Consider the following 18,659-nt stretch of genomic DNA (forward strand, 5'->3'; position numbering starts at 1 on the left):
GAGGTGTTTTTATTCCATGTAGGATATGGCCTGAAAAGAATGATGCTTGCCCATAAATTCTTCCATACTGCACACAAGAAAGAAACGTGTAGTGACTGAACATTTCCACTAGGTTTTCTCAGGAACTACAGACCATAACACTTCTGTAATCTAATTATTTTGTTGGCTTTTCTTAGTACTACTATAGACATTTATTTTTAAAGAAAAACATAATGGAAAAGTTTCATGCATTTAGTGAAAATAAAAAAAATTAAGAAACCTTGTGATTTTTATAGTTTTCACCCATCTCATTGTCGGCTTTTAAATGATAACATAAACAGATATCAAATTAATTCATGAAAACAATTTTAGTGAAATGACATCCTCAGATCATTATGAAAATAAGAGTTTTACAAGGGAAAATTACTGGTTTTATTATTCCAAGTTCATATAGAAATTTAAGACTTAATAAAATAATTTCTTATGGGTACTCTTCTCTAGACATATCTACTATCACAGCCTAGAAATTATGTGATGTTTTGGAGGGTAGGAAAAAATAAAAAATTTCATGTAGTAAAAAATTAATAAAATAATTACGTAAAATATGTTTACTTTTATTACAGCAAATATGTTTACTTTGAAGATTATGGAAACTACCAGGTGAATAAAAATTAAGCTTGTTTTAATAGTCTAAACTTTTGTTAGAATCAAGCAATCTGAAAGCATTGAATCTCTATTCATTAATCTTGTGTGTGGACAGTATGCCATGGCACTAATCCACTGTTAGGATTCTCTTTGTGTTCAGGAAGTAGTGCATGAAAGGTAATCAAATGGACTACATACTTTCATTAGCCTGAAAAAAGGTACTGTAGTTTGGGGCACCAGAAGTAGTTTCTTCCTCGTGTTTTTTTCTGATTGGCAGCATGAAAAGGAGGTTAAGAGTCAGATGTCCATGTTGGATTCACCTTTGTAACTTCCTTGTTGTGGAAATGTGGGCAAGTTGCTTCACTTCTCTGAACCCATTTCTTCATTGGTAAGTTTAAGGGGTAACCAATTTACCTATATTATTAATATTCTATGGTTCTAAGAAATGACCACTGAATTAAGGGAAATCTTCCTTTTATGTGTGAAAAATCATTATCTCTGAGATTATCTAGAGAAAGAATTATGACTTTCTCTGGTATTAATCTTCATATATTGAGCAAATGTTTTGCAAAATATTGTCCTGGCCATCCTTAAAAATAGAGCTACTACTCTAAAAGAACATTTGTCATTTATTATTATCATTATTATTTTAGCTCAGCAAAAACCATTTAGTTAGATGAGTTTATTTGTTTTTATAGATATTTAAAAGTTGACAAAAGATTTCACCTTTCAGTGAATTGTGTTGGTATATAACATAAATAGCCATATGTAAGTAACTCAAACAGTTAAAAACAAGAAAAAAGAGAAAGAAAAACTTCATTTAAATAAAACAAGATCTCTCACGTAGGAATAGGATAGAGATTTTTGAGGTTACTGCAAATGGACTAAACACCAAATGTCTTTTCATTTACACTTGGTAAATGATTTTAGCACATTATGTTTGTTTTTAGCATTTAAAAATATAAGTAAGCAACACTTATGGCAAAAAGTGAAAGCAGAATAAATCAGGAATATATAAAATTAAAATATATACTTCTCAAAGAAAAACCAAGTGCTCCTTAACTCTTTTAAACTTCCAGTATTAACTTATAGCATAATATCAGATTACTCTAGGTGTATATATTCTGTTATATAAAAACATACGCATAGATACATTAATTTTTATGATTCTGTAAGTTTTTAAAATAATTATTAAGGTGATGCATGAGCCTGATTTTAAGTTAAACTGCTCAGAATGCAGCAAAAAGCAGTATTCTTATACATAAATTCTACACATTGGTTGGTACATAGCACTAGAATAAATTGCTAAAACTGAAATTGTTAAAGAGTATGTGGATTTTGTCAGATTGCTCTCCAAACTTGTACTCCCACCAACAGAAGAAAGTCCTAATTTTATCACACGCCCACCAACACTGTGCATTTTTTATCTATTTCAATTTGGTTATTCAAATCTGATGTTGCATCTTTAATCCTTATAATACACACACTTGAAAAAATTCCTGATAGCCTTCTATGGTCTTATGCCATTTAAACAGTTCATTTATTTCCTCGACCAGTTGGGTCTACGTCGTAAACTATAAAATGCATAAATTCTTTATACTATAAACATAAGCCTTAAATCTTATCAATTTTTTCTGTATTTCTCTCACAAATGTGTTACCATAATAAAAAGTTATGTTTCTATTCTATGCTTTGTCATAATTTACATAATTATCTGAATTAGGAACTTGACATTGTGGGTTTCCATTTTTAATATATTAATTTGTATTTTGGCAAAACAATTTAAGTTAAATTATAATTTCTTACTTGCACATAAGTATTATAAACCATATTGATTTCATGGAATATATACTTAATTTATCTCATTAACTGAAAAGAGTAAATCAAATTTTTTAATACCTTTCATTTTTTTCTTTTTCTTACTTATTGTTTTTTTACACACACACACTTTATGGTCAAGAATGCAAAATGAACATCATGCATGCAACTTTATTTGTAATTATTTCCTTACAATAGATTTCCAGAAGTAGTATTATTATGTCAATTTTTTTCTTCTCTATTGTGTTTGGTATGTATTGCAATGTTGATTTCCCCAAAGCAGTTATATCAACTAGTTACCATTAATTTAAGAAAATAAAACTGTCATTAATAACTAACATTGATTATTATTTATTCTGTATTTGGTTTATTTAAGGAGTGAAAATGCTTCCGCGTATATGTTTTTATTTGTATGGCTTTTATAACTAGAACCATGGTACCAGTAAATATTTCTGTACTAGTTTTATGTATCCTTAATGAATACATAAATGTGATTATCTATTCGTGCTTTAAATTTTTCTTCTACATTTTTATGCTTTAAGTTTATTAACTCTTCATTGTATGATATTTTCCTATTCTTTTATTTTCATTTTTTGTTTTAGGTATGTTTGATTATGGGATTTGGGGCACATAATTTTCAATTTTGGAGTCAAACCTTTCCTTTTGTGATTACAACACTTATGTCTAAGCTTATAAAGGTAAGATTTAGCAATTAATTAGTTCTAGTATCTTCTGGATTTTCTTGGTATGATGTTGGCCTCCAAAATCTATTTTAGAAAACAAATTATAAAAGCAATCAATTTAATAATAAAAATATTTTAGGTTCCTGGTCTCAATTCCAGTGTATGTGTGTATGGGGGTGGGGGAGGGTTCCACACAACACCAAGCCATTCTTGGGCACTAGAAAGGTGTCTGAGAATTCAATCCAATTCTGACACTATCTACCTGGAGATAGCATCAGATTCCACAGATTGAGGGCTCAGTGCCATAAAACTGCCACCAACCACTTTAGACTCCAATCACAAGCCCAGGCTGTTACCTGTGCTTTTGAAGACCAGCTACAAATTGGAGGTTCCAATGACCCATGCTTGGATGTCAGTTCCAAGTCCAGGTTGCTATCTATACTTTTGACCAATTGGCTATAACTTAGAGAGAGGCTGCCATGACCTCTTCCTCAGGTTTGATTAATTTGCTAGAGCAGCTCACAGAACTCATAGAAACATTTTATTTATTATATTATCAGTTTATTATAAAAGAATATAAGTCAGGAAAAGAGCCTTCTATGGTCTTATGCCATTTAAAAGATGCATGGGGCAAGGTATGAGGAAAGTGCATGGAGCTTCCATGACCTATCCATATGCACCACTCTCCTCAATTTGGGCATGTTCACCAATGGAAGCTCTCTGAGCCCTGTCCTTTAGGGTTTTTATGGAGGCTTCATTACAAACGCCTGATTGATGAACTCATTGGACATTGATGACTGATTCAACCTTCAGACCCTCCCTCTTCCCCCGGAGGTTAGGGTGTAGGACTGAAAGTTCCAGCTCTAATCACATGGTTGGCTCTACTGGCAAACAGCCCTATCCTAAGGTGCTCTCAAAAGTTACCTCATTACCATAACAAATTATCTTTATCATTCTCATCATTTAGGAAACTACTAGGGCTTTAGGAGCTCTGTGCCAGAAAAAGGATGAAGACCAAAATTGTATTTCTTATTATAAATCACAATATCACAAAGACTCTCTTCTAAAGAATGTAATCTGCTTCTATAAAAATTATTTTAAAAAGCTATTTAAAATAAATATTTATCAATTTGTTTGGGTGCAATAAGGTGGATACTTTAACCCTTTTATTCAGTGAATCTTAAATTGTAGGTCAAACTGGCAACAGAAACATACATGTATAGAAAGATTTTCCACAAATTTTTCACTCACATGTAAACTACTTGAAAAGAATAAGAACTTTTCATCCTTTTTCTTATTTTTAATACAATAACTTTTTTATTTTAAAATAATACATATTGTATTAGTTTCCTATTAAAAATTGCCACAAATTTGGTTGCCTATAACAACACTCATTTATTCTCTTACAGTTCTGAAGGTCAAAAGTCAAAAATGAGTCTTCAGGGACTAAAAGTCAAGGTAACCACAGGGCTGGTACTTTCTGGAGGATCCTGGCAAGAATCTGTTCTTTGCCTCTTCCAGCTGCTAAGAGGTTGCCTGCCACATTCTTTGGCTCCTGGTTGCCTCCCTCCAATAGCTGCTTCTTTCTTCACATCACCTTCTCCCCTGGCTGGCTCTCCAGCTTCCCTCTCACAAAGGCCACCGTGATTACATCTGACTTACCCAGATAATTCAGGATCATCTTAATTTAGATTATCCAAGATCACATCTACAAAGACTTTTATCATATAAAGTCGCATTCTCAGGCTCTGGGGATTAGGATGCAGAAATATATAGGAGACCATTATTCAGCCTACCACACCAAAGAAAGCAACCCTTTAGATACAGTCATGAAATTGTTTCAATTAAACCTACAGAGTAAGTTACATTGTATTTTTTTTTAAAAACTTTTATTTATTTATTTGTCAGACAGAGAGCACAAGAGGGGGAGCGGCAGGGAGAAGCAGGCTCCCTGCTGAGCAAATAGCCCGATGCCGGACTAGATCCCAGGACCCTGGGGTCATGATCTGAGCCAAAGGCAGATGCTTAACTGACTGAGTTACCCAGGTGTCCCAAAAAGTTACATTGTATTTGTGGAATGATTGATCAATCTTATTAAAAAGCAAAATTAGAGAAAACCAAGAGGAAAAAATAGAAACTGAAATTATTATATTCTTTCTTTTTTTTATCTGTTCCTAAGTCTATATATGAATGCTTTTTTTTAGTAGTACCTCTATATTTATACCCTTTCCACTCTACCATTTAATAAAGGCTACCACTGAATATATCATTTAAAGAATTGATATGGACATGAACTCAATCCAAGTTTTTCAAGAGAAATGTAATTACACATATCTAAATATTCTTCACTGATATCTCAGAATAACATTGATTTATTAAGTTTATTTAGTAAGAATATTTAAGGAGGAGCACGATGGGCAAAAATGGAGAAGGTAGTTCTTGGCTCCATTTGCCTTTGCAAATTCATCAAAATCACAGCTTGATCTGATCCCCTGTGATGATATCCTGGCAGTTTGTAAAATTGTAGTTCAGTTTTAAATTAGTTTACATTTCATAGAATAATTTATTTTCTATCAATCTTTGTCTCCACTCTTCCCACCTACCACCTCCAAAACTTTTAAGATCTCCTTTGCAAGATATCTAGTCTCACTTTGTCATTTCAATCATTCTAGCAACCTCATGAACCAGAAATCCTTATATGCATAGTTTCTATTGCCTTTGCACTTCCGTGCTTATGAAATATTTCCAGTTGAAAGTAATGAGATGTCTAACCATCTTATAGTTTCATATTTTGTATTTGATTCCAATATAACCAGGTATTGCTTAACCAGCATAATAAATTAAGTAATAGTGCAGTAAAATGAAATCCAGTCAACTAAGATTTCCTACTAAGTGCAAAGCATTGTGCTAGATGGTGGGAGAAAGATATTTATAAACTCTGTCCCATTTTATGAGTTAACATTTTCAGTGAGGATAGCAATTATATTTTTGCTCTTAAGTATTCTCCCCTGAGGCAGCTGAGGTATGAGGAGCTTTGTTTTGTTTCCCAACCCCCTCCACTTGCTCCTCATTGTGACTCTCAGATGATTCTCTTCCCTTCTCTGGACAACCCACCAGTTTTGAATCTCATCTCTCACTGAGGCTGTTATCTGTGGAAACCCTCATCACAAGTCCACATGTCTCAAATGTTTGCTCCTGGTTTCCCGATCCTGTCTGATTCTTAGCTATTGGTTTACACATAGATACTTCTTCCAATTCCCTGGACTCTCAGGTCTTAAAACTCCTATCCTTTAAAGACCTTGTCTTCCACCTGTCTCAATCACTCTACCTGTATGATTACGAAGAAACACAACCCTTTATCAATTCCCTTTACGCTTTTAGCACCACCTTCTTTCCTTCCTGCACATTCTCTTTGGTTCTCTGGCTTCAGCATTCTTCCAAACCTACTGAAACGTCCAATCCTACGATCCTATCCCTTTGTACTCACTTCCATCTTCTTCATGTATTTTTTGCTCTTTATCTGGCTAAAACTTTACCATCTTTACAACACTCCTATGAAATCATCCTCAGCTTTCATGCTTTTACTTGGCAAATCACCACTTGATGACACCAACTCTCCACCTAACCCACACCTACACTTCCACACCTACACCAGAGCTGCTGAATGTGGTAGTTGAAAAGCATGAAACCACACGACTGTGGACCTGAAAGAAGCCATCAGTTACCTGGTGCTCACCTCTGCCATTCTCTCTGTACCTCTTCTCTTCCAACTCCCAACACCGCCTCCTCTTCCAACTCCCAACTGCCTCCTTCCTCATTGCTCCCAGGTGAGAAATTTCTTCCTGTAGAGCTGAGAAAATGGAAATGATCAGAAAATAATTTCTGGATTCCCTTTCTATATCTCCAATTTATTATGCCCATGATCTCTGCTTTTATTGAGTTATCTTGCTTTTTATCTAAAGCTAATTCCTCTATGTGTGCATGAGATCTTATTCACCAACAATTCTTCCCTCTATTTCCTATGTCAGCAAATTTTCTCCCTTTACTGGATTATTTTCAGCATCATACAAGCACGCAGTCATTTGACGCATCTTAACAACAACAACAACAACAAAGAAAAGCAAAACAAAACATGGTAAAACCTTCTTTTCATCCCACTTTCCCCACCAACCACCACTCATTTTTCTATTACCCTTTGTATCAAAACTTCTCAAAAAATCATTTATATTGGTTGTATGTGTCTAATTTCTTTCCCTGAATTTTTTAAATTAAAAAATTAGTTTTAGGGCGCCTGGGTGGCTCAGTTGGTTAAGCGACTGCCTTCGGCTCAGGTCATGATCCTGGAATCCCAGGATCGAGTCCCACATCGGGCTCCCTGCTCAGCAGGGAGTCTGCTTCTCCCTCTGACCCTCCTCCCTCTCATGCTCTCTGTCTCTCATTCTCTCTCTCTCAAATAAAAAAAAAAAATTAGTTTTATTTTCTAAACAATTTGAAGTCAGTCATATAATATTCAAAAGCATGTAGGACTAAATGTTGGGAAAAAAATAGTTGGAACATTGATAACAATTCCTGAGTTACCAAGTTGATGATATTGTGACTTCTATAAAGGTAGAAGAAAAATTATAAGTATTATTTCTTTGGAATATTTGAAATGAAAATAACCATACAGGGGCACTTGGGTGGCTCAGTCGTTGAGCATCTGCCTTCAGCTCAGGTCATGATCCCAGGGTCCTGGGATCGAGCCCCGCATCGGGCTCCCTGCTCTGCGGGAAGCCTGCTTCTCCCTCTCCCACTCCCTGCTGGTGTTCCCTCTCTCGCTGTGTCTCTATCTATCAAATAAATAAAAGAAAAAAAATCTTTAAAAAAAAGAAAAAGAAAAAGAAAATAACCATACAAATAGGACTGAGAGGCACCGATGCTTTCATGCATTAACAATAATTGCATTTATCTTATTTTTTATTTTGTACTTATACAGGCCTATACCCGGTCAGGTCTCTCAACATCCATTAAGATGTAAATCTACACTTTATGGACATACTTTTATTAATGTCGCAGTAAAGGTGAACAATTAATCCAGTAGAAAACTGCTTCTTATAATTAAACTTAAATTTGTTGAATTTTAAACTGGGATTTAGGTTTGTTTGGAGAATAAGCAAGTTATTTTCCTGGGATAAATATTTCAGAACCATTGTCTACCCTCAGGTTATACGCTTTTTCATACAAATGTTAAAAGGTCACGTTGTGAGAACATTTCCTGCAATGTTTGATTTCATTTCAAGGTAAATGAGAAGTGAAGTTTCAAGCCACGTTCTGAAACCATTTAGCCTTTCCAGTCATGCCCAGTGACGCCAAACTTGAATGTTTTGAAAAAAGTTAAGTGCTCACAGTGCCAACACTAGGGAAATATTTGCACAGTCCTCCTTCAGTGCATATCAATCTGAGTGCTGCTTTTATTTCATCTTCATAAAGCATTAGATTAAAAAATTAGTTCCAGAATGGATGGCATTTCTAAATACTCAGTTAAACTATAAACCACTTAGTCTCCAGTCATAATACCTCGGTTAGTTTACTTCCCTTAACTCTAAATCCAGAACGGCTGATTTCATGGAAATAAATTCTGAAAGAAGTGCATTCACATAAACAAGAAATTAAATGCTAGATAAAGAGATTATACACTCCTTTTTCTCCATATTTACCAAGCAAATGATTTACCAGTAAAAGGAATATATCAGGGGCTCCTGGGTGGCTCAGTCGGTTAAGCCTCTGCCTTCAGTTCAGATCATGATCCCAGGGTACTGGGATCGAGAACCAATCCCCCCCACCACCACCACCGTTGTCGGGCTCCCTCCTCATCAGGGAGACTGTTTCTCCCCCTCCCTCTGAGCTTCCCCCTGCTTGTGCTCTCTCTCTCAAAAAAATAAATAAAATCTTTAAAAAAATAAAAATAAAAAAGGAATACATCATCTTTACTCTTTCTATATTAAAAATATTTAATTATATTGCTTCGAATTATTTAGTGTTTAATAAACTATAGTTCTGCTCTTCGGTGGTCAGCTCGTGATGGAAAAAGAAAGTAATTATGGTAACATATTTGAATAGCACCATCTGCTTTTTTAAATTTGTTTTTGCCCTATACAACGTGCACACAAAAGCTGATTAGAGCTTTTACCAGAGAATGTCATTAAGAATGGTGAGAAACAGTGGAGGAGAATGAATGAGAACAGTGATGTTTCCAAGCTAATTAATCAGTTATATGAAGGCAGGGCAGGCTAAAATGAGGTAATGATAAAAAAAAGGGGGGGTGGGATTCAAGATGACATCATAGCTTCTAGCTTGGGTGACTGGATAGACGGTAAAGTCATCAAAATAGATAATAAAGAAAGAGAAACTGGTTTGGGGGGAGGAAACCATGAATTCGCCTTTGGATAGGTTTCATTTGCAATGCCCCCAAAATACAGACTAACACTGATATTTTTTAAGAGAGTGGTCAAAATGTAAATTCTGGAGTCATAAGAACATGGTAGATAGGTGAAGCTCTGTGGTAAACCTGTAGGAGCTAAAGGCATCTGCCTGAGGAGAGCAGTTTGGAACATGTAAACCTTAAAGAAACAAACAGAAGGAAACTAGGCAGGGTGAGGGAGAATATGAAGACCAGAGAGGTAGAGGGGTTTGAGTCATAAAATCATAGGTTTAGAGAAAAGTTCTTCAAATGGGGCTTGGAGGTTAAGTTTGTGTGGACTCATCTCTACAACATTGCACAAACCATTCAGATGGCCTCCCCTTCCTCTTTCTGCTCATGAACCCTATCTATCCTGCCAGGTGCTAGCCTCCCTTCTCCCAAGCTCAGAGTGAAGCTCTCTATACACCTAAAAGCATTTTATGAAAGTATCCTTCCACCAGCTAACACTCTTAATTATTGCTTAAAATTTCAATCTTAAAAAATAAAAAATGGCAACTTTAACCTCTCCTTGGCCCTCTAACTTTCACTATTCTGTGCTACTTTTTTCAATGATACGTACCATGCTCTGGGGTACCGTAAATTTTATTTTTATTTTTGCTTACTATTTATTAAGTGTTTTCCACCATAAGGGCAGGAGTTTTAATCTTTTTTTCATTGATATATTCCAAGTGTCCAGAGTAGTGCTGAGTACGTATCAGGTACTCAATAAATCTTTGTTGAATTAATTAATAAAGGCATACTTCTCCTACAGCTATTTCTCATTGTGGTTGTTTTTCTCTCTGACCAGGGGGCTCCTTGTTCCTCATTGTTGCTTCCAGACCATTCTCTCTGCTTGACTATGAAATCACCAGTGTTGGATTCCATATACCAAACTCCAGTCCCTCCATATCTTCCTGTTACTATCTTCTTTCTTCCATACTCCCAGGACATCCATCCTTCCCCACCTTCCTATAAATCTGTCCTGGATTTCGGTTATTGGATCACCGTCAGTCTCCTTAACCCTATATATGGATAACTTGTGTTTGCTCCCCCAGATCTACACCCCATTCTTCTCCACTCTGCTCTGTGTCCCACGTGGATTGCATCAAAAAATCTCCCTTGACTTCTGGCTTCCCCCTGAGTTAGACCAATGGGAGGGATTGTAGGACACTAGAGGGCAGGAGGAGAGTGAAGTCAGTTCACACTATTTCCAGAATCCCCTCCCACCCAGTAATGGTGGCTTGGCTTCCAATTCCATCAGATGACCGTCTCCATGGAACTTTCTTCTAACTAGGTTCCAGCTTCCTATTCTTCAGCCTTAAGGTTTAAGATTGTTAACCCATTGGTAATCACATGGTACCATACAACTATTCCATGTGGGATCCTTAAACTTGAATCCCCATCTGTAGTCATCAAACTTTTCTCAAATTGCCCATTTTGAATATGCCATTGGTTTTTCTGCTAGATCCCTGACTGATATAACCTCCTTTTTTCTACTTTATTCTTTCTAGTATTCGTAGTATTCACCTTCAGAAAATCCCTACCTGATTGCAGTCTTTAGTCCATTGCTCTTATTATCTTTCACTGTCCTTCATTCACCTTACATCCTCTTTTCCCTCCTTACTCAGCTCACATTTTATCATCAATCCTTGTAGTCACTCTCTTGCTTCCAACCTCAGCCTCTCTGTCCCACTGTAGCTGAGTTACATTGGCATAGTGAAAATACACCTCATTAAATCAACTTTCTCCCTGTTCTGTGCCTGCACCCATGCAGTGACTATAGCAGGAAAAAAGCACATAATCATGCTGAATTCATGATCACTAACCAACCGCACCCTTAACAGCACCTGGCAGTCATACCATACCCCCCATTCATTCACTCCCTCTTATCTCTTCTAGATAAGATTTTATGCTTCTCCTTTCTCTTCTCAAGCTGCTGAAATCTCCTCTCTAATCTCCATTCTCAACTGATGACCTGTTTCTTTTTTCACTAAGGAACTTGTAGCAATCAGAAGAGTTCTTATCTTTATATGTAACCTTCTACTATGATTTTCTAACTTCTCTGTTGTTCCTGTGAAGGAATTATCTAGGTAAAGCTGATCCTTTTTTTTTTTTTTGGTAATTTGTCCATTACATCCCTTTCTCTATTTCTTATTCTCCCCACTCTTTGTGTATTACTATTTCCTATGCTACTAAATTATTCTTGTGAATATACAAAGATGTGGTTATTTCTCCCATCTTAAAACAGACAAAATTTATTTGAGCCCATTTCCCCATCCAGCTACTGACCCATTTCTCACTTTTTCTCACAGCAAAATTCCTCGATAAGGTTTACAGTAGTTAATGGCTCCAGTTCCTCTCCCCCTATTGTGCCTTGAACCCATGCCAATTAGGTTTTTGCCCCCTACTAATCCACAAAAAAATATCAAGTCGCCAGTAATCTCCACATTGCTAAATCCAAAGGCCAACTCTCAGTCCTTATCATACCGGATCCATCCAGCATGTGGCACAATGAATATTTCTCTTCCTGGAGATGATTTTTCGCTTGGCTTCCAGGACATCATAGTTTCTTGGTTTTACATCTACGTATCTGGCTGTTCCTTCTCATGCTCCTTTGCTAATTCCTTTTTATTCTTCCAACTTTAAAATGTGGGAGTTGGGGGCGCCTGGGTGGCTCAGTCCTTAAGCGTCTGCCTTCGGCTCAGGTCATGATCCCAGGGTCCTGGGATCAGCCCTGCATCAGGCTCCCTGCTCAGCAGGAGGCCTGCTTCTCCCTCTCCCACTCCCCCTGCTTGTGTTCCCTCTCTCACTGTGTCTCTCTCTGTCAAATAAATAAATAAAATCTTTAAAAAATAAAAAAAATAAAATGTGGGAGTTCTCTTAAACTTAGTTTTTTTTCTTGTAATATATCTTTCCTTTGTTTCATTTGTACATTATGAGGTTTTAATATTTATTTTAATCATACAATTAAATTAATTTTAATTATAATTAAATTTAATTATGCAATTAATAATATAATAATTTAATACATGTTAAAATAATTATAATATAATGTAATTATAATATTAAGTATGTTATATTGTATAAAATTGTTTTTAGTATTAGTATTTGGCAATAACTGCAGTTGAAAACGTTTGACCAGTTTCCTTGAACATTTTACGTGTTTGATTTTTTTTTTTTACTTTTTTTCTGCTTTGTTGAGGTATAAGTGACAAACAAAATTGCAGTATATTTAAAGTATATAAAATGAAGATTTGATGTACATATACATTGTAAAAGGCTTTCCACAATCAAGTTAATTAACATGTTCATCATCTCACATACTTTTTTTTTGGTAAGAACATTTAAGTTTTTCAATCATACAATAAAATATTATCAACTATAGTCACCATGTTATAAATTAGACCCTCTGACCTTATTAATCTTATAACTGAAAGTTTGCCTGTGTTTACTAGTTTCCCTGTTTTCCCCTACCCCTCTGGGTACTGGCAACCATCATTCTACTTCGTTAAGTTTCATCTTTTTTTTCTTTTTTTTAAGACTGCATATAAGTCATACCATGCAGTATTTTTCTTCCTCTGTCTGACTTATTAACTTGGCATAATGTCTTCTGGTTCCAGCCATACTGTTGCAAATAACAGGATTTCCTTATTCCATACCTTGACTATTATGAATAATGGTGCAATGAACATAGTAATATGCATATCTCTTTGAGATAGTAGTTTCATTTTCTTTGGATATATACCCAGAAATGGAATTGCTGGATCATATGGTAGTTCTATTTCTAGTTTTTTTGAGGAAACTCCATATTGTTTTCCACAGTGGATGCACCAGTTTGCATTCTCACCAACAGTGCACAAGGGTTCTCTTTTCTCTATACCCTCACTGGCATTTGTTATCTCTTATCTTTTCCTAAGAAACACCCTAACAGGTGTGCAATGGTATCTCATTATAGTTTTGACTTGCATTTCCTATATGACTAGGTTGAACACAGAAGTGTTGAACACTTCTTTATGTACCTGTTGACCGTTTGGTTGTCTTCTTTGAAAAAAGGTCTATTCAGGTCCTCTGACCATTTTTTAATTGGATTATTTTGGGAGTTTTGCTAGTAAATTGTATGAGTTCCTTGAATATCTTGGATATTAACCTCTTATCAGATATGTGGCTTGCAAATAAATATTTTCTCCCATTGCACAGCTTGTCTCTTTATTTTGTTGATGCTTTCCTTTGCTGTATAGATGCTTTTAAATTTGATGGAGTCTCAGGGATTCCTGGGTGGCTCAGTCAGTTAAGTGTCTGCCTTTGGCTCAGGTCATGATCCCAGGGTCCTGGGATCGAGTCTCACATCGGGCTCCCTGGTCAGAGGGAAGCCTGCTTCTCCCTCTGCCTGCTGCTCCCCCTGCTTGTGCTCTCTCTTTCTGGCAAATAAATAAATCTTAAATAAATTTGATGTAGTCTTACTTGTTTATTTTTGCTTTTGTTGCCTTTGCTTTTGCCAGCTATTTCAAAAAATTATTGCCAAGAGCAATGTCAAAGAGCTTACTCCCACGTTTTCTTCCAAGATTTTTATGGCTCAGGTCTTACATTCGAGTCTTTATATTGAGTTGGTTTCTGTGTCTGGTGTAAGGTAGGAATCCAGTTTCATTCTTTTGCATGTGGCTGTCCAGTTTTCCCAGTATCATTTATTGAAGAGACTATTCTTTTTCATTGTATATTCTGGGATCCTTGGTCAAAAATTAATTAATCGTACATACATGAATTTATTTTGGGCTCTCTATTCCATTCCTTTAACCTATGGGTCTGTGTATATGCCAAACACCATACTGTTTGTTATTACTATAGCTTTGTAATATAGTTTGGAATCCGGTAGTGTGATGTCTCTGCCTTTGTTCTTCTTTCTCAAGACTCTTTTGGCTATCGGGGTCTTTTGTGGTTCCTTATGAATTTAAGCATTGATTAGTCTATTTCTGTGAAAAATGCCATTGGAATTTTTTTTTCCATTGGAATTTTGATAGCAATTGCATTGAATCTGTAGATCACTTTGGGTAGTACAGACATTTTAACAATATTATTTCTTCCAATCCATGAGCATGAGATATCTTTTCATTTATTCATATCTCCTTCAATAAATTTCATCAATGTTTTATAGGTTTCAGGGTACAGATCCTTTACTTCCCTGTTTAAATTTATCTCTAGGTATTTTTATTCTTTTTGATGCCATTGTAAATGGGATTATTTTCTTAAAGCCTCTTTTCAATTATTTAGTGTTAGTGAATAGAAATGCAACTGATTTTTGTACTTCTATATGTTCTCATCCCACATACTCACCTAGTCTCATAGCTTTAAATACCATCCCTATGGTGATTACTATCAAATCTATATTTCCAATCTAGACTTCTTCCTTGAAATCCAGACGTATTTATCTAATTTTCTATTCTTTTCCTCTGCAATGTTTAATAGACACCTGAATCGTCATGGGAGCAACACTAGAGAAAGCGAGCAGAGAGAGTTAAAAAAATAAATCTTTAGGGTTTTTTTTTAAGACTTATTTATTTATTTAAAGAGAGAAAGAGAGAAAGAGTGTGCACAATGGGGGAGGGGCAGGGGAGAGGGAGAGAATCTCAAGCAGACTCCCCGCTGAGCACAGAGCCCCATGTGGGGCTTGATTCCAAGACCCAGAGATCATGACCTGAGCCAAAATCAAGAGTTGGATGCTTAACCAACTAAGCCACCCACCCAATAAATCTTTAGTTTTACAACTGGGATTTTCTATTGCAACATCATGCCAAAAAAAATCTGTCCATCTACGAACAGATACTTTACATTTAATCCTCAAACAATCTCCTAAAATGGGTTAAATCGATTCTGTGTTACTCATGAGAACTAAGGCTCAGAATGGCTAAACAAATTGAGATCACAAAGCTAATGAGCAGCAGAGCTGGGATTGAACCCAAATAATCAGAATCCGCTTCACCAAGCTGTTCCAGTGTGTAGATTTCTAAATCAATTCAGATAATATACTCTAATCAAGATCTTGATGCTGAAGAGAAGCAAAGGTTTCCAGGATGAAGTTAAAACAGCTGTAATAAATTTTTTTAAGTATCTTAAAAATGTGTTATTTGAGCTTTTTCATTATCCACATCCCAAAGGAAATACTTGATTCACTAATTTTGGAATTTATCTCTGAAAAACTAATTTTAGTGTTGTTTAAAATTTATCACTTATAAATCCCTTCCATTAGAAGTTACTTTCCTTGGATATTTACTGATGGTCTTAATTTCCCTTCAACTTTAGGTCTTGCTTCAATCACAACCAAATAACAAAAATCTATCCATCCATGGAAGTTGTTAATAATATATCATCAAGTACCTAATCAAAAAAGGAAAGGAAGTTTTGTGGCAATGTTTTCTCTAATTTCCACAAATACAAACGACATATCTCATGAGAAATAAGAGACACTTAAAAAAATAATTACGTGATGCAATATGGCAGGATTTTTGACACAGGGATCTTTCCTCAATTTAATCATTTTTATTTTATCATTTCACTTAAATATGAGCAAATGTTTCTAGCCCTATCATTCCTTGAATCCAAGCTGCCATCAGTTCTCACCTGTCAAGATCCAGCAAGCTGGAAAGACAGAAACCACTTGAGGCCTTTCACATGTAGTCTATGGTTACCTGTGTAATAGAAGACCTAAAAAGCCAAACAAGAAAAAGTGAGGCAACTCCAAGACTAGTTGCATCAGGGAGCATCCACCATCCCTAAAAGGTGAGTGATGAGAGGTGCGTTATCAGAGTCCTAAAGCCAGAGGTGTCTGGTAGGATCTGAAACCATGATGGAGTCTACATGTCAGGAACTCAGACCTACTAGGAGGGGACTTGTGACTGGAGCTGGAGTCATAGCTAGAGGAATGAGAGGGAGTACATGGTAGGCAGAGTAATGTCCCCCTCTAAATGTCCACAACCCAATCCTCAGGACCTCTGCATATGTTACTTGACATACCAAAAAGGACTCTGCAGATGTGATTAAATTAAGGATCTGGAGATGGGGAGATTATCCTGAATTATCGGGACTGGCTCAATGAAATCACAAGAGTGCTCTTAAGTAAAAGAGAGAGACAGGAGAGTCAGAGATGTGAGGACAGAAGCAAGGGTCAGAGTCAGAGAGATATTTTGAGATGTTACATTTCTGGCTTTGAAGATGAGAAAAGGGTCACAATCCAAGGAACACAGGTGACATCTTCCAGCTGGAAAAGGCAAGGAAATGAATTCTCCCGTTGACTCTCCAGAAGGAATATAGCCTTGCTAACACCTGATTTTAGCCCAGGAAGACCTTCTTCAGACTCCTGTAAGATAATACAGATATGTTGTTTTAAGCAATTAAATATGTGCTCATGTATTGTAACTGCAATAGAAAACTAATACAGAATGATAAACCCAGATTTCCACCCATCTCCTACTCTCCAATCTTCTACCAGTAGCTCAAAATAGTAAATGCTACCAAAAAGGCAGAGAAGCAATAGTTCTCCGCTAGACAGGGGAGAGATGGGAGAAAAGGAGGGATCTTCCTTCATTCATTCCTGACCTTTACAAGTCATTTTCTTCTGTGTGGCCATTATATTTTAAAGTATGGGGTTTATTTGGTTCTGCACTGTCCTATGTTCTTACTCTATACTCTCCCTAATTCTTTAATTTCCTTAATGGCAAATGCCCAAAAATATAGATTTTTTCCCCCGACCTCTCCTCTAAGCTCCAGTGTACTAACTGCCTGTTTGAATTTATCACTTAAATGTTTCAAGGTTATCTCAAAATCAACATGTCAAAAATGAACCTCTAATGTTACCCAAATCTGCTTCTGTGTTTGGTCTATAAGGGATATATGTAGGGGCAAGTTTGGAGGTTTATATGCTGTCTCACATCTTCCATCCTTCTCTCCAATCCTGTTCCTTTTTCAGCATTCCCTCCTCCATGAATTCAACTGTGCAAGGAAGAAACATGGGAACCATCTCTGGCTCTTGTCCAGTTCCTTGCCATCCCCATCTCACATCCCCAGTCTGCATAACAGACTAATAACTAATCTTTCCAAAATGCAAATGTGTCAAGTCATGGGCTCTTCAATGATTACCCAATGCTCTCAGGATAAAGAGCCATATTCCTAAAGCTGGTCCCAAGACTGCATGAACTGACTCTGCCATGAACTGGATCCTCAGCCTTATTCCAAATGATACTCTCTCTTGTACTCTGCACAATAACCACACTGGTCTTCTATCTCTTCAAACAGACCAAATCATCTTCTCGTACAGAATGTATATGCCTGTCTAGTCAGTTCTGGCTGCAGCGCAAACAGCAGGATTGTTGTAACTAACATAGATTGTGGCATAAAAAACAGAAATTTATGTTCTCACAGTTCTGGAGGCTAACAAGATCAAGATCAAGGTGCCAGCATGAAAGGTTTCTGGTGATATCCCTCTTCATGACTGTAGGCTGCTGCCATCTCATTGTGTATTCATATAACTTCTTTTCTGTGTGTGCACGCAGGGAGAGAAAAAGAAAGAAAACTCTCCCATGTTTCTTCTCCTAAGAGCTCTAATCCTATCATGGGAACTCCACCCACATAACCTCATCTAAACCTGATTATCTCCCAAAAACCCTATCTCCAAATACTTTCATGTTGGGGGTTAGGGTGTCAACATATGAACTGGGGAGGGGAGTGGGGTGGGGAGACACGACTCAGTTTGTAGTAATGCCTGTGTCTTGGACACACCACAACCCCATTCTCATAGCTCAGCCCTAATGAACGTTTTCCAAGGCAACCTTGTAGGACCCCTCCCTAAGAATACAACCAATCCTCCTATAACAAATTATCGTGTCTCTTTCTTCATAACAAATGTCAAAGATGAAATTGTACATTTATTTATGTGGTTACCTAATAACATTTCATATTCCATATTCTGTTGTTGTCTTTGTGGAAGAAGGGACATTATCTTTTTCTGTTCACCCTTATATCTTCACTGTCCAAAATGAAGCCTGATATAGAGTAAGTGAAGGATAGTTGAAAGAAAGGCAGGCAGGGATAAGGGGCTTCCACCCTAA

The 18,659-nt window shown here is 36.4% G+C and overlaps 1 long non-coding RNA gene across 1 annotated transcript in view; it reads right to left on the bottom strand.

The window, feature by feature from the left end:
* The window catches only part of LOC145720311 (uncharacterized), a 49,450-nt gene that overhangs the window by 18,215 nt on the left and 12,576 nt on the right, over nt 1-18,659 (bottom strand). Inside the window, exon 2 of the long non-coding RNA XR_014143228.1 lies at nt 6,862-6,975. This is a non-coding gene — a long non-coding RNA (uncharacterized LOC145720311). The remainder of the gene's footprint in view (nt 1-6,861; nt 6,976-18,659) is intronic.

Source organism: Leptonychotes weddellii, chromosome 2 (genome assembly GCF_054177405.1).
Source record: "Leptonychotes weddellii isolate Sample4059 chromosome 2, ASM5417740v2, whole genome shotgun sequence".
Classification (NCBI taxonomy): Eukaryota; Metazoa; Chordata; class Mammalia; order Carnivora; family Phocidae; genus Leptonychotes; species Leptonychotes weddellii.